This window comes from Saccopteryx leptura, chromosome 4 (assembly GCF_036850995.1).
Source record: "Saccopteryx leptura isolate mSacLep1 chromosome 4, mSacLep1_pri_phased_curated, whole genome shotgun sequence".
NCBI classification, from domain to species: Eukaryota; Metazoa; Chordata; class Mammalia; order Chiroptera; family Emballonuridae; genus Saccopteryx; species Saccopteryx leptura.
Genome location: NC_089506.1, coordinates 45,052,156 through 45,064,003, shown reverse-complemented (window position 1 = coordinate 45,064,003; position 11,848 = coordinate 45,052,156).

The window sequence follows — 11,848 nt, the reverse complement described above, 5'->3', positions numbered from 1 at the left end:
AGAAAACAGGAGACCATAAAACAGAAGCAGAGCTTGGAGTCGTTCAGCCACCAACTAGGAAAAAAAATAAGGTTTACTATAAGCTGTCAGGGACAAGGAAGAGGTCTCTGCTAAGGATTTTGAGGGATCATGCAATGCTTTGATTTTGTAGTTCTGGCTTCCAGAATTGGGAGAGTAAATGACTGTTGTTTTAAGTCACTCAGTTTGTGACACTGTTACAACAGTCTAGGAAACCAATATATCAGGGAAAATAAGTAATTGAAATACTGGATTCCAAGGGCAACTCCCCCAAAGCCTAGACAACAGACAGTAAACCTTAGAAATTCAGTCCTTGGCCTGAGGTTTTGAACCAGGGCGCACTGAGTTTCTGTGCTTTCCAGGAAGGACACGACTACAATCTCTTCAGCAAGTGTCTCTAGTTTTAAAAGGCAAACAAACTAACAAACCTCCTTAGACCCAGAGAAAAAACAGCAGATAAAGGAGTAACTTTGCTCCTAGCACCTGGTGGACTACAATGTATGCACATGAAAGTGAGGCATCATCTCCAACAATAGCTCTATCCAGCGGGTCTTGGGCTATTTAAATTTCTTTTGTTCTTTTTTCCTGAACATCCTTAATTACTTTCTGGAAGAATGGTAACACATTTGCAAAGAACCACCTGACTATCAACCTTTTTACTCTAACTGTAATTTCTTTCTGGTAACTGTTTCTTTATATATTTTTTAAAATTAAGGAAATGTCATTATTTTACAGGATTTGAATTAAAATGCTTATAAAGATAACCCACAAATATGAAACTGCAGTCAAAGAGCATACAATAACTTAAAATTTGAGGACATAGAGATTGTTCCTGCATTGGTTCAAACAGTTTAAAAGCTTGTGAGGTGTGTTTTAGCAGTAATGCATTAAGCACAGAACGATGCATTAAAATCTGTAGAATCAAGTATCTGATCTTTAGTAAATGTCCAGTAAGTACAATATACTACTTAAAAAAATGTATGCAATCTTATATATATAGCTGGTACTACATGAATATTAATTCTCAATTCTAGATTTATTTAACCATATTTGTTAAAAGAAAAGACCTTCAATACATTTTTAAAAACTGGAGAAAATATGAAGAAAAACTAAAATGAAAATAAGAACAGGTAGAGATGGATGAGCATATTTAAAACAAAGTAAGAAGTCAAAAGCACTCTATTAAAGTATCCACTGTTCTTTTAAGTGAAGAGGGGATCTTAAAATTGAATGAGAATAATTTTTAAAATAATGTTATGTCTTTAGAAGGAAAAGCAGTTATTTGCAATATTTTTACAGATCAAGGATTTATTTAAAAATAGGTTGGTAAAAATGAGAGCGTCAAGGTACCACGCATGCCTTGAGAAAGGTGTCTCCACCTTGGCTGTCCTGCCGACTCTTTGTGATGACAGATAAGGAACAGAGTTGCAGGGACTGTAAGCAATCAGGAATATGATCACTGAAGGTTACATCAATATTTGCAGTAAGTATTCTAGCCTTCAAAGTCAAGTGAATGAGAACAAATTGAATATGGACACTCCTTTGGAATAAAATTTACAAGTCAAAATAAGCTTTCAATAATGTGATGTTCATTACTCTTTAGAAAACATTCTAATTAGAAAAATCAATCACTCCAGCATATTCCGCATATGAGAGAAAATAGTCAAGCAAATGAAGATATGGTGGTAACTTAAAACCAAATGAAACATGGGAGGCTTTAACTTATTTATATTTGCTATGTGACAGGAAGTTCTTTAAGTGTGTTATATATACCATTATTAAATCCTTTAATTTTCAAAATATCACATAAGAAAGGCACCACTTAAGAAATAAGGAAACTAAGGTACAGAAATGTTAATTTTCTTACCCAAGATACCACAGCTGAGAAGTTAGATGTTGGGTACAAATCTAGGCAGTAGATTTGGGCAGTGGCCACCCCTTGTCATTAAAACCCTTTGAGTAGTGAGATTTTTGTTAACCCTTTGAGTGAGGACATACATGAACATTCGTACTACTCAAAGGGTTAAACAATATTGACACTTTAATACTTGCATAGTTTTGCCTGCCCAGGCGGTGGCGCAGTGGATAGAGCGTCAGACTGAAATATGGAGGACCTAGGTTTGAGACCCCAAGGTCGCCAGATTGAGTGCGGGCTCATCTGGCTGGAGCAAAGCTCACCAGCTTGGACCCAAGGTCGCTGGCCCCAGCGAGGGGTTCTCGGTCTGCTGAAGGCCCACAGTCAAGGCACATATGAGAAAGCAATCAATTAACAACTAAGGAGTTGCAATGCGCAACGAAAAACTAATGATTGATGCTTCTCATCTCTCTGTTTCTGTAAAAAAATACTCTATCCCTCTCTCTGACTCTCTCTCTCTGTTTCTGTAAAAAAAAAATACTTGTATAGTTTTAAGTTGTAACCTTTCCGCAGCTGTTGTATGTTTATATAAAATGTTTCAATTTGTTTCTCAGTCTATTCTGTTTTTATATACAATGTTTCAACTTTCTACTCATAAAAAATTTTAAAGATTTCTTCGTGATTTCACTTCAACAAGGAAAGCTAGAAATACAAGTCTTTATATAATATGAAACAAATTGATAACTATGTAAACCTATTAGCAGATGTACTAATGAGTTCCTTAATAACTTTATGCTTTAAGGAAGCTTTTGTTTTCTATTTCCTATTTCAAAGCAAAACAACAGGATATCCCCAGTTAAAAAGACATCATGCATGTTCAATGCAATATTACTGTTTTCCATGACTCATGCACTAGCCTCAAAATCAACTCCATGAGTGGAACTGCAAAAATGTACTGTTCAAAAATAACATGCTAAAGGAAGTCTGTAGCTTCCTAGTGTGACATTGTTTATTACAAAATCAAATAAAAAATTTGTTTCTTCAGATATTAGATTCATGACTTAGAGCACAGACTAAGTGTGCTTTTTAATTAACTTTTATTTATTTACTTGTAAAAGACAAAGATAAGTCTTAAACATATAGAAATATTGATTTTGGTGGTAACTCCTATTACTGGACATTTTGGTTAGATTTTGTAAAGCCAGTAGCCACGGCCACCATCACAGCCATCTGGCCATGCAGGTTCGCATTAAATTCACACAGATGGTGATGAAACAATAGAGCCAGGAACTGGTGGGCCATCATCTTTATCCTAGCTTGCACCCAGCAGGCAAGAAATATACACAGTGGGAAAACACTTCCCTTTCCATTCAGGGCTCCCAAAGCCACTGACTTATCTGAGTTTCCTAGAATCAAAGGTTTCTACCTCACCAGCCTTATTCACCTCTGTTCCCCAATTCTTCTCTCTGCACAAACTGGCTGCTCCTTTAGCACTCCGCCATCTTGGCTGCATCTCTTCTCCTCCATGTGGCCTTTCTCTGCTCTCCTTTCTCTGCTCTCTCCTCTAATGCTAATCTCAGGAACAGAGAGAGAGCAAGCTTCCAGTCTGCCCCATTTTATAGTATAGAAATTAAAACCTTTAATTCAATATACAAACAAGGAAGCCTCTGATACAAAGTCACTTATCTGAGGCATAATGGGATTCCTCATGAGAGTGCACCACACCACATCAAAAAGGGTGGGAAAAGCTTAGTCTTAAAACCAAGCCTAAGGCTATAAGAATCCTGCCCTTTTATAGCCTGTCCCCTCACATCCAATGCCAACTATAAGTGAGCAAATGTATACATCATATTTGCAAACTTATTTGACCTACAGATTTCATTGATAAAATAGAGGCAAATGTGAGTTAAAAGTGTAAGAGCCAAGGTAGTAACATACAGTCTGGCTTTTATACTTTTATATTCCAAGAAACTTGCACATGACCTCACTGAAATTGTTTAGTAAATAATTTTACAAACCTATAGATTTTGAAACTGATTTAAAATAATGAGATATGTGAAATAAATTAAATTTTGAACTTAATGTTTATTAACTTGACTCATCTTTTTAATTTTACAGTGAAAACATGACTGAGATTTTAGCTTAGTTGGTGAGGTTAACTATATAGTTGGTTAATCACATATTTTAATCAGTGTTTTATACTGATGACACACTAAGATTGCTATTGTTATTGAGGTGGTCTTGTTCTAGGCTTTTTGTTAGGCAGAGCTTGCAAAATACTTTACTGGGTTTATTATATCTTTCATTCTTTACAAATGCATGCTTTTAGTGCTTTTACCTAGGCTGATCACCCCTTCCCCAAACTCCCAACTTTGGTAAGTCACTGGTAAACATTACGTGGTGGTAAGTCCTACAGAGGAAAATGGTAGGGAAAGACACACAAGCATGACATAAGAGGCATACAGATTTTAACTAGGGTGGTCTCATATGAACAAATAAATGAAGGGGTGCAGGAGGAAAGAAAGGCCTTTGATGGCCTTCAGCCTATTTCTGATATTTGCTGTTACTGTGGCAGACACTCTTGTGCAAGGACAGACTTACCTTTGATAATACCATCCCACCTAGAATACTGGTTATGAGTCCTTCTGCTGCTTTCTGCCCCCTGACCTTCTCCATCACGGCAGGGGCTCAACCAATCAGAAGCAAGGTCTTCCATTTGCTGACTTTTGGCAGTAGGTACTGGGGAGGCTCTATGCATGTCTCTCAGCAGGGTCTGGTTGAATGCGCTCACCATTTTTAAGCTTTTCCTCTTGTTCGGGCTCTTCCTCTTTCCCTGTCTAACTCTTCCACTCTCTGACTCCTTTTCCTGGGCTATGTCTCTCTTTTGGGGAAAATCCCTAAAAAAAGACAGTCAGCTACGTGGCTATCTGGGAGGGGAGTAGTCCAGGCAGAGGGCAGAATAATTTCCATGAAGCCTGGCTCTCGTGTACTAGGTATGCCAAGGATGCCATTGTGCTGGAAAAGCGTGTGGACATGGGGAAGAGAAGAAACAAGGTTAGAGGTAATAACAGACCACATTGTGTAAGACAGCTTCTTGCATTCATTTCAGAGGAGCACAAGGTCTATAGAGTAATTTGCAACCAAAAACTTTATGAAAACTTGAATTGCTAGTAAATCATGTACCATAATAAGAAGACAGCATCAAATATTTGAATTCAGAGAGGTAATTAATCCTTTTGCTTAATATTTACACCAGAGTATAATATTTGCTTACATGGACCTTTTTAATTTTTTTTCTGTCTACTCAGCCTTTCTGTCTTGTCATCTCTTCTCTCTAAATTATATTTGTGATTTTTGTCTATTTCTCTTATTAAAGGGCTTTTCTAAATTGTTATTAAGCAATTTGTACTACCTTTTTTCTTTCTTTTACATTTTGTAAGTCATTGACTGACAGAGAGAAAGAGAAAGCTGGGAAAACCTTCTACTTCAGTGTTAAAAAGTAAAAAATATACATCATGTAGCAGAATGTTAAAAAAAAATTTTATGGGGACTTCAAATAGATACATTTATGTTCAAAGAAAGTTCTGTACAGATAAATTACCATAACAAATGTTTTTACTTTAGAATCTTTAAAGTATTTTAGAGAATATACTCACTAAAATTTTGTGTGCTTGTTAAAAATACAGTGTATCAAGTTATTTAGCAATCACTCATAGTTTTAGACCTTTTCCGCAGAAATGATATAGCATCTGCTACATATTTATGCACAAAGAGAAAGTCTTGTAATGCCCTTATCTTTAAGTGGCTGCCTAGCAAATAAAATGGACCATTTGGGTATAAATATAAGCTTCTCAAAAAGAAAGAAGAAATTTGTTAGGACAGTTGATAAAGGAGATGTTCAATGAATACAGAATAAATAAATGAAAGAAGGTTTTCTAACAGTTCTTGTTCCATAAGCTCAGCTGAGCTCTCAGGTTTATTGAGCTCTCTGTTAGGCGTATCTTTATCTTACTACCACTTTCTCCACAAAAGCTACATTGAAATATTTTGCCTTTTTAAAGAAACAGATCCAATCTCCAACCCCTTCTTTGTTTTAGCAGACTGTCCTCTACCTTGGTGCAGATTAAAGCCATCTGCTTTTAAAATGGTCCTGGATTCATAAAAAGTAGTATAGCTCAAATTTTCATTCTTTGCTTTGAAACTATAAGAAGCTGCTACTTTCTGGAGGGGTTTTTGTGTCAACTAATACGCAAACTTTTCTATTGTGGTAGGGTGTGTTCACAACTTGTATTTTTAGTAGATTCACTAAGTTAGTAAATATATACTTAATGTTGTATGTGTTTCAAGTAGAGACATTGGTATTAAATACCCAGAACTGAGAAGAATATCACTTCCTATACAGAATTTGCATTCCAAAGGGGACCAGAGGGAAAATAAAGAAGTAAAAGAAGAAAAACACAAGATTACTTGAAACAAAGAGAAGTGCTCTGAAGACAGTAAACCAAGTGACTTGAAGAATTGAAAATGGTTAAGTGTGGTTTGCTAATTGAATGATATAGTTATAATAATTTATTTAAGGGGAAAATGCTGAAGATTCTCAAAGCCTAAATTTTAAAGACTTTTTCCTTTCTTCTTGATCATTATCTAAGAAATTTTAGCAGAGACTTGTGCTCATGTCACAGTTTTTTTAGATATGAATCTAAGAATAAATCTAGAGTTGGGAGCTCAGAATTGTGAAGAATACTTGAAGCAAGAAGAGATGTTTAAATGCAGTTAGAGAATACAGAGGAAAAGAGAAGGTTTGCCTAGCTATTTTTAAATTAAAGAATTATTTGGGGGATTGTATTTCTTTAATATATGAAGCCAATAGACAAAGAATAAAACTTATTTAAAAAGGGGGTTCAGTATTTGCTTTAGAAAGAACCATAGACACTATCTAGTGTTGGGCTGGGTTTCCTGCCTTGGACAGGAATCTCTCCCACAGCCTCTCTGACAGGCAGTCCAATCCCTGTTGGAACATTGTGATTCAAGTCTGTCATTAGCCACCTTAACATTAAAATAATATTGAACAGTATAACAAACTTACCCTTGTTTACTGTGCCTTTTTTGCTAACCATCGATACTGGCCTTTTCCTTCTCTCAAAGATCTTTGGTTTTTAGTTGAAGATGGCATTTAAGGTGATGGCTTGGGCCATTTTGGGGAGTTACTCACTTTTTTCTAGATATCTTTCATGTATACAGGAGGAATACATATTATGAAGCTTTTATTTGTTTTTCTCCTATAAATCTGTTTTTAATACAAGGATTGTCTCAGCCAAAAGCCTAAAAGTTAGAAGGAAATAATTTTGCTCCCCTATAATATTCATCTTGTTGAAATGGAGAAAATAGGTATTTTCCATTTCAAAGTGTGCTGTCCATCTTAATGAATGAGGAAACACAAGGATCTTAGTTACTAACTAGATGACACTGAGAAATCCGCTTATATATCTGAGTCCATCAAAGGCTAAAATGAAGGCAATAATTCCTATTGTTGCAAGCTTTACATTAAAGGGAGACATTAAAAGCAGTTGAAATACTAAAACATAATAACTGTCTATAAATATTTTGTTCCTTTTATCTGGATAAAAATAAACTGGTTGTAGAGAAGAAAACCTATGATCATATATATTTACTGTTTTATTTGAGGAAGTTATTTTACTTTTCAAACTGTGAATTCTTGATAAAAACTGCTCTATTTAAAGTTTTCAGTATCTGATAAGTCGGTCAATGCAAAAAAATTAGCATTCTATAAAAATGTCAGAAAACTAACCTTGGAAAAGGAAGAATACATAAAAAATAGACTGGCTTTATAAAAATCAATTTGATGAGAATTAAAATATGTATTTCATTTATTATTTATTGATTTATTATTCACTCATTTTTTATTAACTGATTCATTCTTTTAGAATAATTTGTTGACATTGACTTGGGCCAGGATTTATGTATATGGTTTATTTATAATTAAATAGATTGATATAATACTAGTAATACAAATGTTACATTCTTTTGTTATAGAACAGAGTTTTAATTGACTGTTTCAATTAATTTTTTATTGGAATACAAATAGACTATCATAATTTTCTATATTATTAAGAAAACTCAATTTGATATTTGATCTTAAATTGTTTTTTGGAGCATAGTTCAAAATAAAACTGGATTTAAAAACTTTAAAAGACATATGAAATGTGAAAGACTAAATCCATTTCTTATTTTAAAAATTTTTATTTTATATTGATTTCTGATAACAGCTAGTGGTTAGACAATCTTATGATTTACATAGCATAGTGTTTCCCTCAATACTTCAGTACTCCAACTGGCACCTAGTTATTGCAACATTATTGACTATATTCCCTATATATTTATATTCCCATGACTATTTTATAACTGCCAATTCCTTCACCTCTTTCATCCAGACCCCCAACCCCTCTGCTCTATGGAAAACCCTAAGTTATCACTCGATATCTATGAGTTTGCTTCAATTTTTTTTATTGTTTTTGTTCTTTAGAGTCTACATATGAGCGAAATCATATGGTTCTTTTCTTTCTCCAACTTAATTATTTCGTAATTCTAAGTACTGTTTTGTTTATGTATAGTGGAGATGAGCAGTGAAATTTTAGAAGAATAGGATAAGGAAATAAACAACTAAGATGATTCATGTAGAAAATTGATTATTTTAAAATAATTTTTATAAACTAGACCTTTATTTAAAGTTTATTATAGTTTAAATAAATTTCATAGGCTTTTTGTATCACTGTTTATAAATGAAAGTTATTACTATTAAAGATAGCAGGTTTGAAGGTGTTACTTAGTTCTCATAGTTTCATGAGTCATGCAATTCAAAGATAACTACAATATTTCTCTACATTATTTTTCCAATCTATGGAAGAAACTGTTTTTGATGTTCAATAAAAGTATTAATGGACTTTTACAATTATGCCATAATAAAAGTTCACTATTATTTGCTTTTAAGAAAAGAAGGTAATACTGGAAATGGCTGGTATAAAACAGACAACTTAAACTTCTATCACACAAGTACTCAACATCCAGCATGTATTATATTTTAAAGTTAAGAATTTTGAAGCAAGATAAATAACTCACATTTGAAACAAGTGGACAAAAATGCTATTCTCAAAAGGAAATTTTTCTAGCATAAATTCACTGTTGTCATTTTGTTATTATTAATATTTCTCTAATATGTCAAATTATTTTATTATTATGAGAAATAAATCTTAAAACTGTCAAATATATAATTTTGAATAGATATAAAATCATCTGTATAAATATTCTCAATTAGAAATATACACACTTTCTGAGACTAAGAGACATTGATAAGAATGTGGTGGTTATGGGGGGAGGGGGGAGAAGGAGAGGGAAAGGGGGAGGGGGAGGGGCACAAAGAAAACTAGATAGAAGGTGACAGAGGACAATCTGACTTTGGGTGATGGGTATGCAACACAATTGAACAACAAGATAACCTGGACATCTTTGAATATATGTATCCTGATTTATTGATGTTGCCCCATTAAAAAAATAAAATTATTAAAAAAATAAAATAAAAAAATAACATCAAAATACTGTAAATAAAGACAAACAATATTATAGATTTTGATGTATCACCTGCTATTATATGTTTAAATGAAAAGAATACTGAAGTAAGAGTTTGTAATCTTGGTTATATACTGTTCTTTTTTTTCCAGTAATTAAAGTTTTGAACTTCAAAAAAAAAAAAAAGAAATATACACACTTTCTTATTATTCATGCAACCAATAATAAATATCTAGAGTGACATCAATTATTATAGTATATTACATGCAATTTTTGACAAAATTATCTTATTAAATATATTTTAGCCTTTAATAGAAGCTTTTAATGAATTATGCAGAAATTTGACAAATCAACAAAATAAACATTGAATTTTATTTCTTTATGAGTTAAGGAAAACCAGAATTTCCCAATACACAGAGGTACTGATTTTTCTTGCTAATGCCACTTTATAAATTTAAAATTTCTAATTAATTTACCTTGGTGTAAAATGGTAAAGTACATAAAATACTTTTATCAAATAGTAATTTAGAGGTAGCCATATTGGAAAAAATAATTAACTACTAGTTTACTGAATCTTTTTTTAGAGTGTTCATAGTTCTTTTGAAAATATAACCAAGAAGTTCCTGGGAACCATTAGTATGTGAATGTCTGATGGAGGATGAGATTCCTCAGAGGAATTGTAAGCCTGCAGTTTTCATAACTTGTAAAATCAACAATATATTTTTTTTATCTGAGGTCATGTTGAGTCAATCTTTGGTGAATGAAAGGAATATACCAGGGTCAGTGAGAATTCACAGAGGAGAAGTTTAATAGAGATTAATTTTAGAGAAATATAAATGGACCAAAACAGGAAATAACTAGACTAAAAGATTAAAGTCTATAGTTTAGAAATCTTCATTTTAAGTGAAAAGTACATTTACTATAATTCTTTATTCAACTTGAGTAGTTTAATTATTATTAGGTGTTAATAGTTCAAAAATTACAGTTGTATATATTTGGCCAAAAGAGTAATTATGTCACCCTAATATTAATTTACAGCAGTAAAATAAACAAGAGACATCAGGATCTTCCAATGTAATATTGCTATTGTATACTATTGGCTATTAATAATAATTAAAACTACAGTATAGTATGACAGTGAAAGTGTATGCTATCATATTAATTTTCTATTTATTTTGTGTGTGGTGCTTGCCTGACATTTGCAGAGGTTATTTTGTCTCTGGTTATTAACTACTAACTTCAGTCAAGAAGGTTGTAAAACAAGGTGGCAGGCTGAGGTTACTATGTAGGACCCTGGAGCAGGGCAGGGGCTTAAAAACAGCATACATAGATCCTAGAAACTCTGCCACTGAAGATGATCAGCCAATGGTTGACATCCGTGACCTTCAACTTCCTGTAGGACTCTAGACTTACTGCAATATGGAAAAACCAGATGTCTACATAAGAATGTTTTCTAATAGAATAAAGAGTACTACGAAAAAAAAAAAAAAAGAGTACTATGTATTCTCTCATTGAAAAGATATTTATTGAGTTCTTTCTATGTTCTACAGTGAGCATAACCATTCTGTTGGTCCCTGATGCATCTGGAAAAGCATAAAAACACTCTCCATTATCAACAAAAAATGTTTATTATTACCAGAGGCAGATCATAAACAACTTGGAGGCCAGAATTTATTTTCTCCCAGGTCCTATTTCAGACTTGGTTAGAGGGACATCTGGTTCTACATTGTTTCTCTAGTCTTCCTCTTTCTTTACCTACCCATTTCTTCTCTCCCAACAAATCTTCCTCTCTATCATACATGGTAATCATTATTCTAAACTATTACAGGATGCCTCAGGCTGGTCTTCAAACACAATGGTTCCTTGAGGTTTTTGTTTACAAGAGCAATTTCAGTTCTCAGAATCTTGAATAGAACATCTGTTATACAAGTGCATCATTCTCTTGCAATTAAAGTCACTTTCATAGTAAAAATTTAGTAAGTTATTATTTAAAACAACAACAACACCATACCTCTTCAGGTGAGGGAGAAGACAGACAAGAACCCATGTAATGACTTCACAAGGTTTACTCATGTCCAAACTCATCAAAGTGTACGTATTGATTATGTCAAGTTTTTGAATATCAGTTGCACCCTAATAAAGCTGTTAAAATAAATTAATTTTTAAAAAGCACAGGAGAAATAAAGCTGTTATTTTCCAAATATATATAAATGTTGTTTAATTTCAAAATATTTTAAAGATTAGCTTATTTATTTAACAAATGCTTATTAAATTTATTTTATATGCTAAGTCTCTAATATTTTCAGATTATACTCTCAATGAACACCAAACAACAATAATCATGTGAGACTCATGGGCTTTTTTTGTCATTTAAAGTACGTATTTTTATGA